A 24,742-nucleotide genomic window follows, 5' to 3' on the forward strand; every position below is an offset into this window, starting at 1 on the left:
GGTCACAGGGCTTTACTGAAATTATTTCAGAAAGTGGCAGGAAACAGCAAGCAAAGAGAACTCAATTAATAATGGTTATTCAGCTATAAAATTTATAGTCCATTACTTTGGAAATGATTGAAGTGAATGCTTGAGTAATTGCTAAATAATCACTACATTATTCATTGCACGTCACATTTACACAGAACAGGGTCTAGAGGACTTGGGAAGTCATTAGCAAATGACCACTTAGAGCAAAGTCATTGAGGGCTGCAGTAGTTGTTCAAAAGAACAATTGTTAAAAGGTGACGCTGTTTGAAATGAATAAATGCTGCATGAATAATCACACAATACTTATTACTTTCCACAGAAGTAGTGATGTCCTGCTGCTTGAAAATCTGTGGCTCTGAGGAAAAACCCTTAAAGTCACCTCTAGGATGCCACGCTCATTGGTACACTGGGAGGTCATGTCAGGGCCATTAACAAACTGCTCAAAAATTCCAACCAAATTTATCAAGTGTCTCAGTAATACAGGTAGCAGGTCAGCACAGGTCAGTTGCCTTGTGTGTACTCCTTATTAAATACGCCATTAGGTATTGTAAATGGTAAAAAAAAAAGGTTCTCATTGATTTGTATACAAATCTGCAGCTCGAACATCTTTCTCCTTGATCTCATTCAATGCTTGCCTGCATATGTATTATATCAGTTCATCAGTATAAATATTGTCTGTATCGCATAGGCTACATAGAGTTTATGGTACAGAAACAGACCATTTGACACAACTGGTCTCAATGCCAGTCTTTATGCTCCACAATCCTGCAACACTACTTCATCTAACCCTATCAGAATAACTTTCTATTCCATTCTCTCTCAGGTAATTGTCCAGCTTGCCTTTAGATCATCATCTCTGCTACCCCATGTGGCAGTGAGCTCTACATTCTTACCATTTTTGGAAAAGGAGTTTATCCTGAATTCCCTACTGGATTTATTAGTGACTATCTTATATTTATGGCCTCTGGTTTTGGTGTCCTCCCAGCAAGTCAAAACATCATCTCTGTGTTTGACCTGCCAAACCCCTTCATAATCTTAAAGGTCACCCCCTCAGCATTCCCTTTTCAGGAGAGATGAGCTTCAGGCTGTTCAATCTTTCCTGATAGATATAACCTCTCAGTTCTGATATCATCCATGTAAATCTTTTATGCACCTTCTCCTTCTTGAAACAGTCAAAAGCCAGCTTTCGTAAATATTAATGCTTCACCTTTGAGTAATTAGGTTTCTGTCACATTGTAAGAAGGGGAAATTCATATACCTTGGCAATAGAGAGAACATCATATCAAAATTTACAGCACAGATACAGGACTTTCAGCCCAAATGGTCAATGCTGGCCTTGATGCTCCACATAAGTCTCTTACCATCCTATTTCATCTAACCTTATCAGAATAACATTTTATTTTGTTCTCTGTCATACGCCTGTCTAGCTTCTCCTTAAATGCATCTATAGTTGCCTCAACTATTCCATGCAGTGGAGACATTCCAACCACTCCCAGAACAAAGAAGTGGGTAAAGAAGTTTCACCAGAATTCTCTACTGGATTTATTAGTGACTATCTTATTTATATGATCCCTAGGTCTAGCCATTGTTATTATTAAAGAATAATTTAATTTCATTATACATTTGAATACCAGCTCCTGCTTTGGCAGCCTGGCTCTTGTGGTGGACTAGGGGTGAGAAGTCAAATAACAGCAACTGTACAGTTTAGTTGTCCAAAAGGCTTGAGAGCATAAACACTGTGGGAGCGCTGCATTGTCGGAGGTGCCATCTTTCAGATGAAATGTTAAACTGAAGCCCCATTTTCTCTCACAGGTGGACATAGACAATCTCGTAACGCTATTCTGAAGAAGCCCCGTGGCATCCTTCACAGTGCCCTGGTGAATATTCATCCCTCAGCCAACATCACTCCAAAAAAAGATTATCTGATCATTTTCTCATTGCTATTCGTGGGGTCTGGCTGTGAGCAGCTTGACTGCTGTGCTTCCTACATTATAACAGTGACTACACTTAGAAAAATACTTAGCATTTATGCTCTGGGACATCCTGAGGCTGTGAAAGGCGCTACACAAATGCAAGTTCTTTCTCCTGACAGAGGATGGAAAGGGAAAATAATCCCGTGATAAATTGGTTTGCTTTCATGGGCATTGAAGTCAAGTCAAACTATGTAAAAAGTAACAGGGAAGTATGATTCGTGAAACATCCCCCGTTCCTGTGGTTTTCCATATAGAAATCAACTTAGAGATAAATGTTACGCTTTCATCTGAGTCAGGAATAAGAACAAACTGAGTGACCTACTGCTCTCACCATTAATTTCAGTGGTAAAGTTTGTCTCATGTGTAACAGCACAAGTGATGCACTGAAGGGAATCTCTCTCATTCAGAACGCTTTCAACAGCAAAGCCTGTAAGCTGTGTTATATTTTAGAATATGTAATGAACCAACCTTTTTGCACCGTCATTGATTTCAAAGGAAGAGCTTATTCTGGTTCAGAATGCTGGGCAGCTACTTAACGGAACTCTTACACTGCATGTCTTTCATGGTACCTCTCGCCACCGCATTACACTTCGAAATATTTAATGGGGAAATCTCTTGTGCTACTGTTGATCAGAAGGGAAAGGCAGTCTTGTTTGGAATAACATTAAATTTAGATCAAAATGACCTTTGCACTGCCCTATGTAATTTTAATGGGGAACCCAGTCTAGTATGTAATGTAAAATACATGAACTAAGCTAGCTTCTTGCACTCCTGTTGAATTTCTTGGGAAGGCCAGTCTACTGAGTAATACTATAAATTGAAGAGATCTCACACAATCCAATATAATGTTTATATATTCCACATGCTTTTCTATTCACATCACATCAATTTGCAAAGGAAATCCAGCCTAGAGCAAAATGCTTATGAATGTCTGGTGCATAATACATTTCCATTACTCCTTTTCCATGTAGCATATTGATTTTCTTTTTTTTTATCAGAAATGAGGGATGTGGTACACAGAGCCCTTTGTATTTACTGAACATAGAAATTGGGCTATTTATACTGAGGGCTTCCACACTCCGATCTCTTGCTAGGAAACCTTGACAGCTTCAACAATTTATCAAAACAAGATAAATGACATTAGAAATAATTTAGGAAAATTTCATCTAAGCAACACAATTACTAAAATATCATTTTAGCAGTGAAATGTTAGTGCTTGAGTTGTTCGGAGTCTACTGGTAGCTGAAGCTCCTCACAAACAACACAGTTCACTCTGAAACCTGTGAGTGTATTACCACCACCCCCGCTGACTGTAGAATGACTTTAACCATTGAATGGTGGTCAGAGGTGCAGTGTTCCAGCAGCTTAACTCTTTCCAACCCCACCCTGGTGGATACCAAGCTGTGAATATATGAGCGCGTTCTCATATCCAACATGCAGTTAATATCTCCCAGTGCCTTATCATCCTGCGTCTTAGAGTTACCTCATCAGCTGCATGATTGACATCTGTCTTTAAAGTACTACACAGGGCACCTTCTCTTGCGCCAGTCACCTTGTTGATCTAGATGCCCAAACACAAAGCCATCCACCAGCTTCAACCAGGGCAAACCTCTCAGCCCTGTTCCTTGTGTGAAGAACTTTGGTAATGATTTGTGGCTACTTTGAGGCACTATGTATTGCATTGGGGTGGGCTAGAGCCCACCCACTCCATAGTGCCATCCTCTTTTTGCCAGATATCCACCTCATAGCTTGGTCCTGGAGATTACACATGAGGTAGAGAAAGCCCTTCTGTTGCATGCTGAGGAATACGGTATTAGCACAAGTGCAAATTTTGAAAGCCATCCTTGAACCCTTTCCCAAGTTACTTGCCCTCAATTAATCATTAAGAGGCAACATATTGAGGAAGGATGAGGAAAGTCCTGCAGGAGCAGTCTCTCCCCGTCTGAAGCATGCTATGATCAGCTGGTACAGGATGAGCGTGAATCAATGATAGCAGGAGTGTGGTATGTGGTCCAAACCATTCCATTCCCCTTGAAGAAAGAGGCCAGCGTGCCAACACCGGTGGACGGGAAATAGATATTGGTACAGCAGAACTTTTGAGTAACCTTTCCAAAAGACAAGAGGAGATGGAAAGGAGATGCCAACCATGGTGTAACTCAGTGATTTCGTCTCATTTTCATGCCAAAAGCGAAATAATCAATCGTGAAGGAATGAAGCACTGCCAATAAAATTTGGCAACTCTTATCATTTCTTATTGACCTAAACAATTGCAATCTGGCCGGAGAGAGGGGGTAGGAAGTAAAGAGGGGGGAGAGAGGGAGACAGACACTCTGTGCCACTTTTTTATACCCCTTGCCACTTAGAGAGATGCTGTAACATGAGGCCAGGTGTTAAACTTCTGACGGCCAGTTGGTGAAGGAGACTCAGTTCAAGATTTATTCACAAAGTGAAATACTACAATTGTATCGCCCCTAACTCTACAACCCACCACCATGGCCAGTAAGTGTCATTTTATACTCTTTTGAGCAAATTAAAACAAATGAACAAATTAACTAATTGAGAACCCCTTAAAGGGGCATTGTAACGAAAACAAAAACTATAAAGGAACCTTATCGAATTAAAATAACATTCTCGGGGCTGATGAGGCACTTCACCCCATGGCACCTACTGGCCGCAGAAGGCTTCAAGCCAACTGGTGGACACCGCATGCTCCCTTTCCAGGGACACTCGGGTGTGACCGTAGCTGCAGAAGAGCGATATGGAGTCAGGTTGAATGACCCCCTCAACCGGCTGCTGCCCATTCCTGCTAATGGCCACTTTGGCCAAACCCAGGTTCAGGCTAACGAGCAGGTCCTCTGACCTGCCTACCCCTACCACCCCCTCTCCAAAAAAAGTGTCGCTTTACACGCTTTTGAGTAGAGCAGTGGAACAAGTAAAGCAATTAACTAATGAGCCAATGAACTAATTAACAGCCCCTTAAAAGGGCATTGGAACAAAAATCAAAACTTGAAAGGAACCTTATCAAATTTTAAATTAAAGTAACATTTCAGGGACTGATGATGCACTGCAGCCCTGAAATGTTTCTTTATGCTCCTTTGAGTGAAAATCAAATAAACAAATTAACTAATTGAAAGCCCCTTAAAGGGGTAAGTGTCTTTTTATACTCTTTTATGTACTTGTTAACAGATGAACTAATTATGCAAATGATCCATCCCTTTTTAATGGGTATTTCTAGGTTATTGTAACAAAAATAGTTAAAGGAAACATCAAATTAAAGTAATATTTTGGGAAGAGTGTCTTTACACTATTCTAAGTAAAAATCCAATAAACAAATTAACTAATTAACTAATTAACAGCCCCTTAAAGGGACACTGTAACAAAAAAAACAAAAACTCTAACAGGAACTTATTAAATTAAAATAACATTCCCTGGGCTGATAATGCATTCTAACCCCTATGGTGCACACCGATCATGAAAGGCCTTAAGTGTACTAGTGGAAACCGCATGCTCCCTCTCCAGGGACACCGGGGTGTGAACATAACCATGGAAGAGAGGCAGACTGTCCTGTGACCCCCTCAATTGCCTGCTGCCTGGACCTGTTAATGGCCACAAGCAGGCAAACTAAGAGGCCTTCCAACCTGCCTGCCCTGAAAGGCAAGAAGAATGCAGCCCTCGAGCACCTTTTGGACACTGTGGAGGCCTGCTGTGATGTCCTCTACCCCCCGCTCTGGCCGCAGGAAGGGCAGAAACATTACCACTCTGCCTTGGTAGGTGATGGCAGTGGGGGTCAGTGCCAATGCTGCACAGAAGAGGTTGGCCCTCCAAGAGGATGAATGATCTCATCCGTGCCGCCAGGATATGGCAAACAAGCTATTTGCTCTAAACTCACACACTAAAGCCCATCACACATTTACTGACATCTCACTCACTGCCAGCTCAAGGGACATCACCACCCATTCTCACACACATACCCTCAACCCTTCTAGAGGCTGGCTCCTCAGCCCTCACCATCTTGTGGCCACTTGCACATGTGCCCCTCCCCACACACCCTAGGATACCCTCTTTTCCCAGTGCAGCCCTCATCCTGCAGCCTCTTCCCTTGCCTGAGGCCACTTCTTCCCTAAGCAAGCCCTAGCCCTGCAGCCATTGAAAAGCCATCCCCACTGTACGGCTGCTCTGGTAGGTACAGACCTGCCCGTGAGCCCCCTTAAAAGTGATATGGTGCTGCCTGTGAAGCCTGGCGCTGATGACTGCGAGTGCTGCCCGAAGCGAGGTAGGCAAACAAACCTCGAAGTCCCGAGCGAAGTGCAGCTCGCCAACTGCACGCCTTCTAAATGCTGTTGTGAAACACGTCAGCGTGTTTTCCCACCAACGCGGGCAGACAATCCAGTGGCGGGGGGATGAGTCCGGCATGAAGAATCCCAGATAATATTTGACTGGCACCTCATACAGCAAAAATATAGCCTCTTCTTGCTTGTACTCTATCACAACATCAATATAACTCAGTGTGTTATTTGTCATTCTTTAATGTACGAAAGAACAGTCTGCTGCTTTCATAGACATAGCATACCTCTCTCTTTCTTTAGTTTCATTAGGTTATCATGCTGTCTCTGATATGCTGATGTATTACAATGATGTTCCCGACGTCCAATGATGGGGAAAGCGGCCCTCCATCGATGGGCTGAGCAGACGATCGCAAACTGGTTTCACAACGTCGTGAAACCGATTTTTGGCCTTCTCGCCATATTGTTCGCTTACGCCAACAAACATGCCCGATGCCAGCGGGCACGGAAAATCCCAGCCTAGGTCTTTGAATATGTTCAAGGCTGAGTTAGACAAAGATTTGATTGTTAAGGGTTATGGGGGGCAGGCAGGTAAGTGGAGTTAAGGCCATAATCAGGTCAGCCTTATTGAATGGCAGAGCAGGTTCAAGGGGTCGAGTCATCTACTCCTACTTCTATTTCTTATGATCTTGCTCTGTTAGTTAGACATGTTCTTGCATGTTTAGGTTTTAAAAGTCTTTTGCCAACAAAATTGTTGGAAGTGTGAGCTTATAATGGTGCAGCTAGAGCAACTGGGCATCTGGAACCTTGGTGAACATCAAGACTAAAGTGCATCACTTTAAACAATGTGATTTAAGGATTGTGAAATGAGCAGTGCATAAACTGAGTGGTAGGTAGGTGAATTAGAATGCGTGAATTTAATGCAAAATAAGGTACAGAAAAGAAATAAAGAAAAGGAAAGAAAGATTGGAATGAGAGAGGTAGAAAGTAATGAGAGTTAGAAAGGAAAAGTAAGGAAAAATATAAAAATAAACTTAAGTTTGACATGTATAAAATTTCCTAAAACGATTCAAAACCTGAAGGCATGAGACCCCACATTAATAATTATTCACTTGCTGGGCAAGGGATTTTAATTGGCAGCCATTAACGTTAACAGGGCACTTATACACTCGACTTAACTGTCCGTGGTGAGTTTAATGGGCAATTAATGAGCAAATGCAGCAACTTCATTAAAGCAATAGGACGGCTAAGTATGAGATGCATGTTCATAAAGCTAATAGCAGAGCAATGCAAATTGCCCAGCTACTTACGCTGATTCACAATTCATGGGATTGCTCTTCTTTGTCACAAGTTATTGGGTGATTTGTGCATTAATAACCAAATGCGTCATTCCGCCACTATTATTCCTTTCAGCAAATTCGGAGTCTTGTGCCAGCGTGTATTAATATTTTATAGGGGTGTGTGAGTAAATAAAGTAGAGGCCAGAATTTGTGCAGACTGGATGTTGGACTTTATGGATGTGTATTTAATAAAGTTTCTAAATTCCCACTTTAGCAGATAGGATGCCGTGATCCTGGAACATTTTTAAAGCAAATTTCCCAGCACATTAGACATTGCTAGGGAAAGTCATGCATGATATACAGAGATAGCATGGTAGCCTAACGAAGCTATAGAAAAAGGTATGCTATGTCCAAGAAAGCAACAGACTGTTCTTGCATACATTAAAGAATGACAAGTAACACATTGAGTTGTATTGATGTTCTGATAGAGTACAAGGAAGAAGAGGCTATATTTTTGCTGTGTGAGGTGCCAGTCAAATACTATCTGGGATTCTTCATGCTGGGCTGATCACTTAAACACTGACCTTGAGGTACCAGGGATCTATGTGAAGAAGCTGAGTATATTCTCCTTAGAGCACAGAAGGGTAAGAGGAGATTTGACAGAAGTGTTTAAAAGGGTTTAAATAGAATAAATAACAAGAAACTGTTTCCAAGGGTTGATAACCCGAGGGCACAGATTTAAGGTGATTGGCAAAAATAAGAGGTGACATGAAGAAAAACTTATTTTACTCAATGAGTGGTTAAGATTTGGAATGCACTGCCTGGAAGGGTGGTGGAAACAAATTCAACAGTAGCCTTCAAAAGAAAATTGGTTAAACACTTGAAGGAGAAAAAAATTGCAGCAATATGGGGGGAGGGCTGGGGAGTAGGATTAACTAGGTTGCACTTTGGAAGAGCTAATAAGGACTTAATGGGCCAGATGGCCTCCTTCTGTGCCCTACTATTCTATGATTTTATGAGGCTATACAGAGGAGGGCAACATGATGACTCCAGGTATCAGGGAATTTATTCTGAGGAAAGATTGTGAACTTTGCACTCATTCGTCTAGGAAAAGAGGTGTTATGGGATTCTGCTTGAAGTTTTCAAGATTGTACAAGGAATTGAGAACGCTGATCCAGGCACATGTTCACAATGACAAAGGTTGAAACATTAGCAGACACAAGTTAAAGACAAGGTAGAACACAGGGAAATCACAACAGGTTTTTCAAAGAAAGAATTCTCAACTTATTGAAAGAGCCTTGAGGAAATGTCATTGAACCAAACAGGACAAATGCATTAAAGAAATAGCTAACTAAGTTTGCCAAGAGAGGAGCAATGGAAGAATATGGCGATAAGGCGGCAGGTAAAGTTAGTGGGCCAAATAGCCTCACCCTGATTGCTCATCATCAATATATTAATGGAAAACAGAAAGGGACTTACAAAGGAATTCCATAGGATATACTGCACAGAAACAGGCCATTTGGTCCAACCACTCCATGTTGGCATTAAGCTCCACTCGACCTTCCTCCTTTCTTTTCTCTTCTAAATCTTCCATTGTAACGCTCTATTCATTTCTCCTGCCAGATGCTTGTCTGGTTTCCCCTTAAATGTGTCTATAATATTCGCTTCAACCGCTCCCTGAGGGCCAGTATGTAAAACATGCATTTGTAGGGTTAAAAACTGAGGCTAAGTAGTAATGCAAGTACACTATCTCGTGGCTGAAAAGTGGGGGTTTGAATTATACACCAAATATATGCATAAAAATGATTTTGGGGGCTGAAAAAATGGGGCCACCTTATACGCTGGGTTGACTTATATGCCGCGATTGACAGTACATTCTTATATAAACGTTCATAATCAAAAGTCTTACATCTAGAGCACTTCTGTGTCTGTCACACATCATCGCCTCTAGTAAACAGAAAGGAAAGAAAAGATCCTAACCTCTGCCTACAGTTTACACGAACGCTGAATGCGTCTCCAGATGTATTAGATGTCCCATGACACAACTCATGGTAGACTGCAGGATACTCAGTTTTAAGAAGCAAGGTACATTATACCATGTAACGTGCAATGTAATATCCAGCAAGTGTCTGTAACTTAAAGGATACAGGGTGTAATTTTGCTGGCAACTTTGAGATCAATTGTATGCTGATTGTTTGTAATAAGTGATCAGCACGCTTAGCGGTCGGAGTGACTTTCTCTCCTTGTGTGACTTTGAAGTCAGATGGAAGATCCTTTGAGTGCCTTTCTCAAGTCAATTAGAGACTGAGCAGTCAGTAGATTCTTGAATCAATAGTAGGTCTGACTGGTTTTCTTTTGTATAAATCTGAGGTTGTGACCATAAAGTGTGACATTTAAAATGTGACGGCTACTGGCTGTGGGCTATTAGTTTTAACTCTGAACATTTGAGGGTATTCAGAATTGAGATCAACTAGGGCTTCAAACTTATTCAAATAATGGGTTTATTAACATCAAAACACAACAAGTTTACAGGTAGAGATGATTACAACCTTTAAGTCAATAGTATCACCCGAAACTTGAAATGTAAAACTCTCATCTTTGTTTTCAAATCCCTCCATGGTCTTGCTCCTCCCTATCTCTGTAATCTCCTCCAACTCCACAATCCTCCAAGATATATGTGCTCCTAAAATTCTGCCTTCTTGTGCAGTTCCAATCATAATTGCCTCATCATTAGTGGCTGTGCCTTCAGTTGTCTAGGCCCAAGCTCTGGAATTCTCTCCCTACACCCCTCCACCTCTCGCTTTCCTCCCTTAAGACACTTCTTAAAACCTACCTCTTTGATCAAGCTTTTGGTTGTCTGACCTAATATCTACATATGTCGCTCAGTGTCATACTTTGCTTTATAATCTTCCTGTGAAGCACCTTGGGATGCTTCATTACGTTAAAGGCGCTATATAAATATAAGTTGTTGTTGTTGAAGCTCAGAACGGCCAATTCTTCTACTTTGTATACACTGAAAAGTTAATAATTCATCGACATTCTGCAACGTGTTCCTCCAATCTGTCTCGTGCACCATGCCTTCTTTTCACTTAGGGATGGCTGCTCTTCTATCATTCTTGCTGATAAAACATTCCATGTTCAGTAACTTCTCATCCTCTTTCTCCCATGGGTGTTGTTACAAAAGCAACACCTGAGGGGAGAACTTCATCCACGTAGAGCTGCTAGAAGCAGCGCTATGCAGATTTACCTCGCATTCACGGGAGGCAAACAACATCACAGGCTGCTAACTGCGTGACGTTCTTCAATGACACGTGAACAGGTTTCTCCCTCCTGCTGTTTAAATAATTCTCACAGTCTCTAAAGGCCTCCGCATTTGTAGCCTTCCAAATGGTCCCCACCATAATTTTACAAAACTGGCTAATCTTTGTAGCATGCCTTCTTGAACAGTCAATTTATTTAGCTAAACTCAGCTTGTCTTGCAGGTAAATAATCCAGGGCGTTGTATGTTGGCTGTGACTGGCAAAGGAATGATTGCTGAGAAATTGGTATGTCTAAACAATAACTGGTTTATTGGGTATAACAGAACTATGTACAGATATACATAACTAGGTGTGTTACTCTGTCTAAGCTAGAAGCATTTTCCCTCTCGACTCTTGGTCATGTGTCTCTTACATCATCACTTGGGTGTTTCCACAGTCCCACATATTAATCCTTTAAACCGTAATAGTACATCTCCCCTACCAACTATTTGTCCATAGATAGTTTACATTTGTATTTACATCTCCCCCCAAGGATCTGGCTTCATAGATTCAATCTGTCAGGAGGCTTCACGATTCTCTCTGTTATTGTTTTTGTCAGACTTGGAAGATCAGTAGTCTCTCTTTGAACTTCTTTTTCTTGACATGGTTGATCTTCAGTAAGAGTTACAGTATCTGGGTCTTTGTTAGTTTGTGACTCAACATCTGGTTCTTCCAAATGTGTGATTGCTGGTTGTCTTTGGGGAATGAAGATAAGATTTCTCCTGTTCCTTCTTGTAGTACCATCTGAAGTATGTACTAAACAGGATCTCTGTTGATTGAACTTCTCTCTGAACAATTACAACTTCTCTGCCTTGGTCTCTTATCCAGACCTGGATTAATCCTTTTTTCTCATCTCTTTGAAGTTATACTTTTCTCGATCACTTGTCTCTCTCCCTTTCTTGATTAGATTTTGTAGGATTATTGCTCTCTTGCGTTTCGCATGTCTCCTCTCCTGTTGCATTTTCCCTGGTTCCTTCAGATGATGTTGTCTGTCTTTCTTTACTTCTGGAGTGATGACTCCTTGTCACCTCTCATTCATGAACTCTTTGAGAACCCTGGACTGCTATCTCTGGACTGCAGTGGCTCAAGAAGTCAGCTCACCACCACCTTTTCAAGGGCAATTAGGGATGGGCAATAAATGCTGGCCCAGCCAGCAATGCCCACATCCCATGAATGAATTTTTAAAAAATTGTTTAGGTGGAATGTGAAGCTGTGAAGAATGCACTTGATCAATATTTTGTTCTCCCTCAAAATCCCGCAGGCCTGGTGTAGCAATAAGCTCAGTGGTGTGGAAGAGGCGAATGTTGCGTGGTTTGGTTCTGTGTCTAGTTCTGGACTTGTTTGACTGCTAGCATCCTTGACCAGCACTTTTGGTGGATGGATAGGTGCAAGTGCACTTTCTAAAACATCACCACTGTTGGATGAATTGTAACAGTGTATTCTGTCACTTGAATTTCATCTTCCATCTTTTCAGCAGAACCACAAAATGACGAAAGATTGTTGCCATTCTCAAGTACTCTCTGGTCTAATTGGTTCACTATGCCTTCGGTGAGAACGAGTTCACTCACCCCCCACCCTGGACATCTTCCTGGGAAAGGGCTGGATTATCAATCTCTGTGAAGAATGTCAAAAGAAATTGGCGCTGAAGTTCCAATTGCAACTTCAGTGCAGTTGGATAGTTTCATTCTTGGATGTCTGTTGACTGATGTCATCCACTGTCTTGAAGAGGTTGAGGTCCACACAGGAGAGAATTCCTGATTGCATAGAACATACATTTCCAGTATCTGTTTTCCCTTGTACTGGAGCATTGCTTGCAATGTTCCCTTGATTTGTAGTTTGATCCCTCCTGGACCATGCAACTGGGTTCCTGTGGGCTTCAGGCATTGTGTTACTAGCCACAGTTCTTTGTCTGATGCTGTCACACTCACTCTGGTACCCAGTTTAAAGTTAGTGATATATCCATTGACGCAGATATCTGCATTCCAGAACATGTACTTGGGGGTCATGGATCTCCTCAATTGGAATTCCTCAATTTCATTGATGGCCATGTGTGCGAAGGTTTTCTCCTTATCACCAGTAAAGTTAGAGGCTTTACTTTGGCGCAACTTCCCAAAGTGTCCAATCCTTTTACAATGAAGGCATTCTGCAGTGCTAGCAGGACACTGTTCCCACCTGTGGAGCTTTTTGGTGCCACAGCGCTGGTATAGTTTGATGGCCTCTTGTACTTCCTCCATATGATATCTCATTTCCTGGAATTTCTTTGACATATCTATATTTAATAAATTGTACAGTCACTGGAGGTGTCCTGAACCAAGGGGTTTTTTTCACCTCTAAGTATTACCCTTTTCTGTTTACGGACCTCTGCTTGTCTCACCAGCTGTATTGCTTTCTCCAAGGTTAGTTCTTCCTTAGATTGCAATATGTCTGAAAGGGTGTCATCACTAACACTGATTACAATGAGGTCTTGCATTAATTCCATTTTTAGGTCATCATATTCGCAACCTTCAGACAGTCTGTAAAGGCCATTAATAAAAGCAGCCACTGGTTCACCTGGTTTGTGGGCCCTTTTGTTGAATTTGGCTCTTTTGCAGAATCTTGTTGCTCCTTAAGTTAAAATAATTATCAAAAGTTTTTAAGACTTCTTCGAATTTGTCTGAGGTCTCATTAATGCCTTGTCTTACAATAACATCATCTGCTATTGTTCCAATCGAGTACGGTAATGTATTGATTTGTTCATCTTCAGAGTTAATTGTCCAATCCTGAAGCAATTTGGAACCCAGAATGTTTTTTACCCAAAGTGACCAATTCTGAGCTTGATTTAATCCTTCCAGATGACCAAATCTGTCAGGTAATGTAAATTTGGAATCCATAGCTGCTCTAAGCCTCTAGATGGTGTGCTTTAATTTTTAAACTTCTCTTGCAGTTATGCAATATTCCCCTGCTGATCAAGTTTTCACTGATACCCACTGCAGTCATTGACCCTTTTAGATATTTGCTTCTTAAACTCTGCAAAGCCTTTAAACTCTTTGCTTAAAGTTATTACCATACTCTCTTCACTCCTTTCCCCCAGAACATCAAATATTGCGGCTGTTTTTTTTCCTTGCCTTGCAGTCACCTCTTGTAATGGCGCCAACTTCGGACCAAACTGCAGGATGTATAGAAACATGCGCCCGCTAAGAATGTTACTTGCCCACCGCTGTCTGCTTACTGTGCTGTTAAATTGAAATTTTTACCCTTTTTTAAGGGTTGCTCACCATTCGTCGATTATCACCGGGTTCTCCGACTCTATCACTAGATCAGGGTTTCTTGATGGACGACCATGTGCTGTGGTGAAGCCCTTAATGGGTTGAGCTGTTGATTTTCTGAATCTCCCAGCCTCTACCTCTTCAATGGAGCAGCTTTTGGAGTCCTTCAACTGTCTTACTGAGTTCTGCAATTTTGGTGCTACCTTTCCAGGTCAGACCTGCAATCTTCTTAAAAACTGATTTTTCTGAAGATTTCAGGATCCTTCAGAGCTGCCACCGTGTTGTATGTTGGCTGCGGCTGGCTAAGGAGTGATTGCTGTGACATTGGCATGTCTAAACATTAACTGAATTATTGGATATAGCAGAATTATATACAGATATACACGACGAGGTGTTACTCTGTCCAAGCTAAAAGCATTCTCCCTCATGACTCTTGCTCATATGTATCTTACATCATCATGTGGGTGGCTGCACATTCCCACACATTAACCATTTCAACCCTAATACTATATAGGGTTCCAGTCAACTCTTTGGTTTCCTTAGAACTGGTGTTGAAAAGTCTACAAAACCTTTCAAGTGAATGGGCAAAGCTCTGCCAGAGGCCACAATGCAGGCAAATGTGAGGTCATCCACTTTGGACCTAAGAAGGTTAGAACAGGATACGTTCTAAATGGTGGAATACTAGAAGCAAAAAGACTTGGCGGGGGTGTGGGGGGTGGGCAGTACATAGATCATTAAAATGTCATGGACAGCTACAGAAACTAATCAAAAGGGCTAAAGGGAATGTTTTATATCTAGTGGATGAGAATACACGAGGATGTAGAAGTCAACCTACAACCAAACAAAGCCCTGGGCAGACCATACCTGGAATACTGTGAGCAGTTCTGGGCGCCATCCTTGAGAAGGATATATTGACGTTAGAGGAAGTGCAGCATAGATTTACCAGAATGACACCGGAACTCTTAAGGGTTAAATTATAAGGTTGCCATTCAATGCAATTTCGAAGGTTAAAGAGCGATTTGAGTGAAACTTTCAAAGATATTAAGGGTAAAAAACAAATTAGGTGGAGAGAAACTATTACTGCTCGATGGGAGTCTGGGATTACGGTGCACAGTCTATAAATAAGGCCAGGCCTTACAGAATTGAACACACAAAGGCTGGTAGAAGTTTGGAACTCTCTTCTGCAAATGGAATGCTAGATTAATTATTAATTTTAAATCTGAGATTGCCAGATTTTTGTTCACCAAATAGGGCAAAGGAGGGTATATGGAGCTAGGCTGCAGATCAGCCATGATCTCATTGAATGACAGAACAAGCTTGAGGGGATAAATGGCCTCCTCCTGTTTCTACGTTGCTACAAGTAGAACAATAAATGTAGGGATCTGGAAGATGTGTGGAGCAGTGTATCTGGCTATGAGTGCAGAGAAAGGGCTGCTTCAAAATTCTACACCTGGCTATGCTGAAGAACCTGCAACATCAGTGGGCTGGACAGGTGCATCTGGGAAGGAGTTCTGTCAGGTAAGTTGGAAAGTCCAGCGGAAGTGCATGATGCCAGGGGGAAGGGGAGTGCAAACCAATCAGCCCCATGAAAGGGACAAGGTGTGACAATTAAGCAGCTTTATGATTCGTGAGCTGCTGAAACTATATTGTCTGTTTGGCCAAGACTCCTGCTCTCTAAATGAGTGGAAGTCTTTGTAACGTGAGAGGTGTAGGTATCTCTGGAGGGGTCGGACAATCTCAAAGTGATCTGACATATGAAGAACAGAGCTCTGAGTTGGCTGGTATGCCAGCTAACTTTCCCAATGCAACATCCCAGATTGTGTGTGCACTTTTGGAGTTTTAAAAAAAAATTTCAAAGTGACAGCTACCAGATGAGCCAAAACCAACAAATTTAGAACATCTGTTTTGTTCGAGATGATATCAAGAGTTCACTACTTCTGGAAAGCAGAAAGTAAAGATGCCTATTTGACAACCCACTGACCTTAAAGCCTAAAAAGTAAACAGTTAGAAACATGTGAGCGTTGACAGTCTGACTGTACATACCTCAAGGGATTAACAACACTCATAAACAACCCAGGCAACCCAAGACATTTACAGAAAGTGGGGCAGGGTGAGGAATGGTGGTGGCAATGTGCAAAAAAAAACAGTGAGAGACACAAATGTTATCCCAGCTGTCCTCAGTTGGTAACACTTTTTCCTCTGTCACAAGATGTGAATTCAATTCCCAGCCCAGAAGCTTTAACATAAAAATCTAGGCTGACACTCCAGTGCCAGTAGTGAGGGAGTGCTGCACTGTCAGTGTTACTGTCTTTTTAGATGAGATGTTCAACTGAGGCCCTCTCTGCTTTCTAAGGTGGATGTAAAAGAGCCCATCGCACTATTTTGAAGATGAAGCAGGGAAGTTATCCCCAGTGTCTTTGCCAATATTTATCCCTCATGAAAGAAAAAACAGATTATCTGGTCTTCATCACATTGTTGTTTATGGGAGCTTGCTGCACATAAGTGAGCTACCACATTTCCCACACTCCAATGGTGACTATGCTTCAAAAGTAATGCTTTTGGCTGTAAAGCATTTTGTGATGTCCTGAGGTCATGGAATGTGCTATATAAATGCAAGTCTGTTTCTTTCTTTTAAGACTGGAAGACCTACAAAAAGAGATGGGAAAACAAAAAAAAAAAAACATGAAAGAGGGTGAGACAAGCAGATACAGTTATAGGAAGAAAAATACCATTTTCAAATGATTGTGAGCAATGCCAAAGGAAATCAACTAGTAGATTTGAAATTGCCCTGAGGAGGAAGTTGCTCTTAATCGACTTGCTTTTAAGTGAGGGGACCGGTAATGGATACTCTATCAGTTGAGATACATTATGCAGAGTGCTGGGTTGCAAAATACTGCTGCAGTCACGAGCTTTAAATACCATGACCCATTTGGGACAATTTCTGCTGATCAACCTGTCCGCAACAAAGCCAGGCAAACACAAGTGGGATCTGGCTCCTACCTACTGCTCAATCACCAGACCATTAGTCTGAGGGGTTCAGCTGTTACTGAAGTGCCAGGAAAAGTCCTGTCAGTATTATAAGCACGCAATGGTTATAATAAATGCAGATCCCCTGTCAGAAATTATTTTAATAAATACTTGCAGGCCACAATGGTAAAAGTAAACTTTACTTTGCCACTGAATTACATGAGCTGTACAGAAAGATCCATTCCCTAAAAGCCCCAAGGGAATTCACTGAAGGAAAAGACCAGAAGAGTTAGAAGAGATAACTGAAACCACAGAATAAACCAACAGATTTTGAAACCAACAGTTTTTGTAACAGATTTTGAAGATAGTTTTAAAAGTGAGGTAAGACCTAGCAAGGAGTTGGGGTTTAGGGAGCGAATTTAAGTTCAGAGGGTAGGGACAAGGTGACGATTTTTCTCCTCTTGTTGGTTCAGACCTATGTTATTGTGGTGTGATTCTCCCCCAAATTAAACACATATCCATGATTTATGGAACAGTACAGCACAAAAGGAGACCATTCGGCCCATTGAGACCTCATCCGGCCCTTTTGAAAAGCAATCCAGTTAGTCCCATTTCTTTCTCCATATCCCTGCATTCTTTTCTTCTCTTTCAAATATTTAGATAATTACCTTTCAAAGACTACTTTGAATCTATTTCCATACCAACCAATGCATCCCAGATCCAAACCATTCGTTGCAGAAATAAGCTTTTCCTCATGACTTAATGAAGTAAAATGTGGTTTTAAAAATAATGGACATAGGGCTCCAAATGATTATAGAACAATGCAAACTTCTACAAAAACAGACGAGCCCAACCCATACAGAAGAATTGCAAGTTAACCGTTCTCCTGCGTTGCTTCATTCTCCTTCCCTGTACCAGACCCTCCTACCTCACACCCTCCAATTGCCCCACCTCCTTCCCAGCTACCCTCCCTGTGCCTTTTGTTCTGGCCTGTCGACCAATTCTTCTCCAACTCGCCTCTAGTAATAAAGACGCGATGAAAAATGCACCACAGAACTGTTAGGATACATTACTCAATCAACCTGTTTTAACTGGTTTCTACTGCTTAGATGTACTCCCGCTGTCTTTGGACTGTGTGAGAGGTACATGCAAAACATTAGGTGGATCACCAGGCCAACCATTGTTACAACCTGGACTCAGGGACATAGCAATTGTTGAGGCAAGAAACCAAGGTCCACCTCACTCATCTTCTACCAAGCAGATGGTCGCATGATTCAATGATAGTGGAGCTGTTGAATAATCAAAGCCTATCAATTAGTCTACAAAAGACCTAGACCAATGTGACGAAAATCACCAATGGTGGAAGGATTTGGGAACCATAGGTCAAAATTCACCTGTTTGTCTTTTCCTTAGCATGTGACAAACAAAATTTGACAAAAATTGAGCTGGGTGTAAAATGGGTGGCCGACTTGATTCCATCAATTACCCAATGGACGGTTTATGTTAAATTTAGACTCCAATTCCAGACTGGAAGTTTGGGGCGGAGTTTTTAGGTCAGCATGCGGGAGCAATTGGCGGGCCTGGGAGCGGCCGGGGAATGGACCGCTGCCCGCAATTGGCCCCTGACCATGATTTCACTCTGGCTGGCCAATGCCAGCGCTGCCGGGGTTGGGGGTGGGAAGAGGGCGAGCGCTGGCATAAGCACGGGTGAGCGCTGAATGAAAGCTCCCTGAAGGCAGAGAGCTGAAGACTTCAAAACAATTAAATAAAGATTTTCAAGTTTGGAAAAAAAGTCCACACATCACAATCAGTTACCTGAACATGTACATGATGAAAATTCTGTCCATACATTTTCATTTTTAAAAATTTAATAACGGAAACCTCATCCCGCCCTTGAATGAGGTTTCATCAAAAATGCAAAGCCCGCCTGGCAAATTCGCCTGTCCGCTAACTGTAAGGTTGGGCGGACCACGAAAAATCGGGGACAATTGGAACTTTAACAACTTTAATTGTCTTCTTCGTTGTCGATGGCCACGCCCACCGAAATATCGCGCGAGCGCGGCTTGACGTCGGAACGCTCGCCTGACGTCATCTCGCGTGATTTCCTATCTGATCGGGTCGAGCGCGTGCTCCCGCAGGCTGACCTAAAAATTCCACCCTAGGTCCTGTTTGCAAGTGAGCTGTTCAAAGTTACAAAGAGGGAAACTGAGAATGCTCCAATCTGCTGCCTATGAGGCTGGTGGAGGTGGAGACGATGATGAATCATTTCCAAAGGAAATTGGATGGGCACTTGAGGGAAATAAACTGCAGGGCTACAGGGATAGAGCGGAGGTATGGGATGGAGTGGATTGCTTTACAGAGAGCCAGCATGGACTTGATGGGCCAAGTGGCCCCCATCTATGCTGTAACGACTAAGACTCTGATTTTATCTGTTCCTATTTAAAACAGAGGGGTAATTTTAACTTAATGGTTTGCCGTTGCTGTCCAATAGATTCAATGGAGAGTAAAATCAGGAAGGGTATAAAACCAGCAATATTTTTGATCCCATGGGTTCCCTGATGGATGGGATAGGTTACGATTTTGGGCCCTGATCAGACTTCTGTACAGTCCCACCATTTGCTGTTTTCGTCATGATTCATTATCCAAATTCCATTTTAATAACCAATGGATAACAATGTTTAATCAATTCCGTGCTCAGATTTCCTGACAGCACTTTCAACTGCACTCAACTCATTTTCCTGCATGAAGACCAGTGCCGAGAGGGACCATTAATTGTGCTGAATATAGAGCAGATTTAATTATATCAAATGCACTTTTCTGAATCTGTTAAACCCATTCTAAATTACCTAAATGATCCAATCTTAATTGTGTTCATCTGCCTTTCAGAATCATCTTGGGAAAGTTTGAATTTGGTCCCCCAACTTAATTAAATTGTTCAATCCCATTTGTAGCAGCAATCACCAATCATTTCTTTTCATCTGCTCAGGCCTACTGTAACACACTTTTCTATAAATTATTTTCCTTTGACTGGGTAGAATTTAATGACTGGTTAATCTGTACTTAGCTGATTTCTATTCAGCAAGGGATCTTTCACAGGACACCTGGAAACCTCCCCTGCTTTTTTTTTCACATAAGGCATCGATATTGTTTGCAAGAATCTGAGCCATTGGAATGAGTAATTGCATCCCGTGGTAAAGGGATGACCTCTGACAACGCAGTACTCCCTCAGTAATACACCGGAGAATCAGTGGAGATTACTTTCAGTCCTGGGATGGAACTTGATCCTACAGCATCTTTCTAGTGAAGAGGTGAAGTTTCCACATACATGCTGTCCACACCCAGCTCAACCCCATCACTACCTCTCTCGACAACTCCACCATCTCTAAACTGTCAGACTGTTTTGTGGCCATGGTGAAAAGAAAACTGGCCATGTGGGGGCGACGCTCCCTCTCCATTGCGGGTAAGAGCCTAATCATCGTGTGTGAGGCACTCTCGCTGTTGCTGTACCTGGCGCAGGCCTGGCCCAATCCTGACTCCTGCGCTGTGGCGATCGCCTGAGCCATCTTTCACTTTATCTGGAGGTCGAAAATGGATCATGTTCGCAGGGACACGATGTACAAACCTCTAGATAAAGGGGGAAAAAACATGCCCAATATCATCCTCATCCTGATGGCCACCTTTGTGTGCGGCTGTATCAAGCTATGCGTAGACCCTCGGTATGCAAACACCAAGTGTCACTATGTGCTGAGGTTCTACCTGCCCCCGGTGTTGCGAAGGATGAGTCTGGCCATGCTGCCAACAAATAGTTGGACCGTGCTGCACCACCTGTCCCTCGTGGAAAAATTTATATGGAGAAACTCCTTTGACCACAAGTCCCTCAGGCAGTGGTCAGCACGTAACATTCTAGATGCCCTGTGGGAAAAGGAAATGGTGGATCCTGTCAGATGGTTCCCCGAGCAGACTGTCAAAGTCAGAACTTTCCAACAAGCACCAAGACATAGCTTGGCTGTTGGTGAGAAAGGCCCTCCCTGTCAGATCCTTCCAACACGCCAGGGTTCTCACCCTCTCTGCACATTGCCCTCGAGGTGGCTGTGGTGGGGAAGAGACCATTGTTCACCTCCTTGTGGAATGTGCCTTTGCAAAGAAGGTCTGGAGAGAGATGCAGGGGTTTTTGTTGAGGTTCATCCTGAGCAGTTCTGTGACAGAGGACTCTGTGCTCTACGGGCTGTTCCCAGGGACACACACCGAGACAAACATCAACTGCAGCTGGAGGATCATCAACTCCGTGAAAGACGCTCTTTGGTCTGCCCGAAACTTGTTGGTCTTCCAGTGCAAAGAGTTGTCCCCGACCGAGTGTTGCAGACTGGCACATTCCGAGGTCCAGGACTATGTGCTGAGGGACGCACTAAAGCTTGGGGCAGCCGCTGCAAAGGGGCAGTGGGGAAAGGTCGCTGTCTAAGACCTTTCTGTCATAGTGCACCGAGGGGCTGGGAATTGTATAGACCCCTCGGGCTGTATGACCCACATTGAATGTATGCAGTGAATACTATATGTATCATAATTGTATTGGAGCACCTCAGAGTGCAACATGATCTATGTCGATATCTTGAATACCATTGCATGGTCTGACTGTCTGTAATGACCATGTTGAAATGTCTATAATGTTCATTGATTGTATTGAAGCACCTCATGATCTATGTGGAAAAGTTGAATATGATTGGACTTTTTGTGATGGCCATTTTGAAATGTTTTGTAATGTCCTTTCAGATATTTTATGAATAAAATATATTTTTCCAAAAGAAAAAGTCAGACTGCTTGTCCAACATATTGGGAGGACTGAAGCCATTGGGCAGAATCTTGTGCCCTCCCCATTGGTGAGTTTGGTGGCAGAGAGACAATTAATCGGGTGGGAGGGTGGCAGGTGGGGAAACTGCCACCTTCTCGCCTCCACCCTAATTAAGTCCATGGTGGGAAGACCCGTGGATGGTCTACCCCTCCCGTTGCCAACTGAGGCCCTTAAGTGGGCATTTAATGCCCACTTAAGGGTCTCATTCTGCCACCACTGGTATTAATCCTGGTTGCAGGTTCCCATGAGGGTGGTGAGGAGTGGGGCTGTGTTCCCTCGTTCGAAGGCACTCAGTGCCTGATGTGGTCTCCAGCATCAGGAAGCAAGGGTCCCACTGAGAGCTCCCCCAGCCCTGCTGCTGACCACCCTTCCCTCCCCAGGCCGCATATCCCCCACTCAGTATATCCCCTCTCACCATCACTCACCTCTGGCCTGGGATCCAGTGACAATCCAATGCCTCAGCTGGGTGTCACCAGCCATCTCCTCCATGGTGGCGCTGCCTCTGATTGGCTGGCAGTTCTGGACAGCTGGGACTTCCACCCCTGGGGTCCTTCATCCTGGAGGATAGTCCACCACTGGCCTGCCATGTGCTTGAGTGGCACAAAATGGGGTGGAAAAATGATGTGACGCAAAGGGTCTCCTGAGACCCCCATTGCCTCCACAAGGTTCTGCTCATTGTCTTTGGTCCCCACTACAAACTCTGTTCCCTGGTCATTGACTCTATCCCTTTCCCTGGCAACTTTCTGAGGCTGAGGAGACTGTTCACAACCTTCATTGTATTTGACATCGAGATGAGCTCTCGACAACATATCCACATCATCACCAAGACAACCTACTTCCATCTCCTGACTGCACCCTTGCCTTAACTGATCTGCTGCTGAAACCCTCATCTATGTCTTTGTTACCTCTAGGCTTCCTGGCTGGTCTCCCACGTTCCACCCATTATAAACTTGAGCTCATCCAACCTCTGCTGCCCATGTTTTAAGTTGCACCAAGTACTGTTCACCCATCACCTCCGTGCTCGCTGACCTACATTGGCTTCCAGTCTAGAAAAATTCCCATCCTTGTTAAATTCATGGCCTCACACCCTCCCCATCTCCATAACCTCTTCCAACTCTATAACTCTCTGAGATATCTGTACTCCTTCAATTCTGGTCTCTTGAGTATTTCCAATTTTAATTGCTCCACCATTGCCCGATATTCCTTCAGTTGCCTTGGCTCCAAACTCTGGGATTCCCTCCCTAATCCTTTCTAGCTCTCTTTTCTCCTTCAAAATATTCCTTTAATCCTACCTCTTTAACCAAGCTTTTGGTCATCTGCCATAATATGTCCTAACATGAATTGGTACCACATTTTGCTCCATAAAGCACCTTGAGATATTTTACTACATTTATGTGCCATATAAATGCAAGTTACATACGAACATACAAACATACGAATTAGGAGCAGGAGTAGGCCACTCGGCCCCTCGAACCTGCTCCACCGTTCAATAAGATCATGGCTGATCTGATTTCAACCTCAACTTCACATTCCTGCCTATCTCCTTTCAACCCCTTGCTTCTCAAGAATTTATCTACCTCTGTCTTAAAGATATTCAAGGACTCTGCCTCAACCACCTTTTGAGGAAGAGAATTCCAAAGTCTCACAACCCTCTGAGAGAAAATGTTTTTCCTCATCTCGATCCTAAATGGCCGGCCCCTTATTTTGAAACAGCCACTCTGAGTGCTAGAAGTTGTTTTTGTTGTTGTTGTTGAAAGTGCGTCGGACTGAGCCAGGGTGTCACACTTACCTATAGGAGGTGATGGTGAGCCATTAGACCAGAGCAATGATACTGGACCTGCCTTGCGCTTTACCGGATAGTGATCCGCTTAGTGCTTCTGTATTGTGGTTAGACTTTAGTGTAAGCAGAGTACAGTGGCAATAATGGACCTTTGCTGACATTACAAAGATCCAAGCCTCTGAAATTCCATGTGCTGTTCCACTGCTTTCCCACCATAATTCTGGTCAAAGGCCCAAGAAATGGTTGCAAACGACTGTGTTCCTGGTGTCTCCCACTGGTCTCCCATCGTGAGTTACAGGAGGAGACTGGATGTATCTCTGTGGAATTTCAGGGGCCCAAGCTTCATCAAGGCTTTAAGGGTGGCTGCGCACCAGGCTGCAGTTATACTGCAGCCACTGTAAATCCCAAGCAGTGTTCCTCCCTATAGGAATGCTATTTCATTCACATTTAATGCAATCAGATTGTCAATATTACTGTTGAGTTACATCCTAGTTTGTATCATGGTGGATCCAATATTGTATTGCATTAACACGAGATCAGTAGTCTAACTAGTTCATTAGCTGCTCACTCCCTGGTGGGTCTATGGTTGTCATCTTTGGTTAAGTTATGTAAGAATATTATGATTAGATTAGTATTTATAAATCAGACAACAGTATGAAAATCACCAACCCAGTTTTAAGGCTTAATGAAGAGTAGTTATGTGAAGGAGGTGCTGTGGCACAGTGGTAGCATCCTAATTCCTAATTTGGTGGCCACGGAAAGTGAGTTCACAACATGGTCAAACAGGCTGACTATCAGCCTGTAAATCCTTCCAATATGCCTGTTGACAGGTGGTAAGAGCGGGAGAGTTTCTTGGTCAGCCATACTGTAGAAGGCAACGGCAAACCACTGCAGCACTTTGCCGAGCATAATCATGGACCAATCCAATGGAAGTCCATGGTTGCCAACACCCTCTTAGGGCATGGTACCTGGAGGAGGAGTTACATAGAAACATAGAAACTAGGAGCAGGAGTGGGCCATTCGGCCCTTCGAGCCTGCT

The sequence above is a fragment of the Cetorhinus maximus genome, chromosome 13, assembly GCF_964194155.1.
Source record: "Cetorhinus maximus chromosome 13, sCetMax3.hap1.1, whole genome shotgun sequence".
Lineage (NCBI taxonomy): Eukaryota > Metazoa > Chordata > Chondrichthyes > Lamniformes > Cetorhinidae > Cetorhinus > Cetorhinus maximus.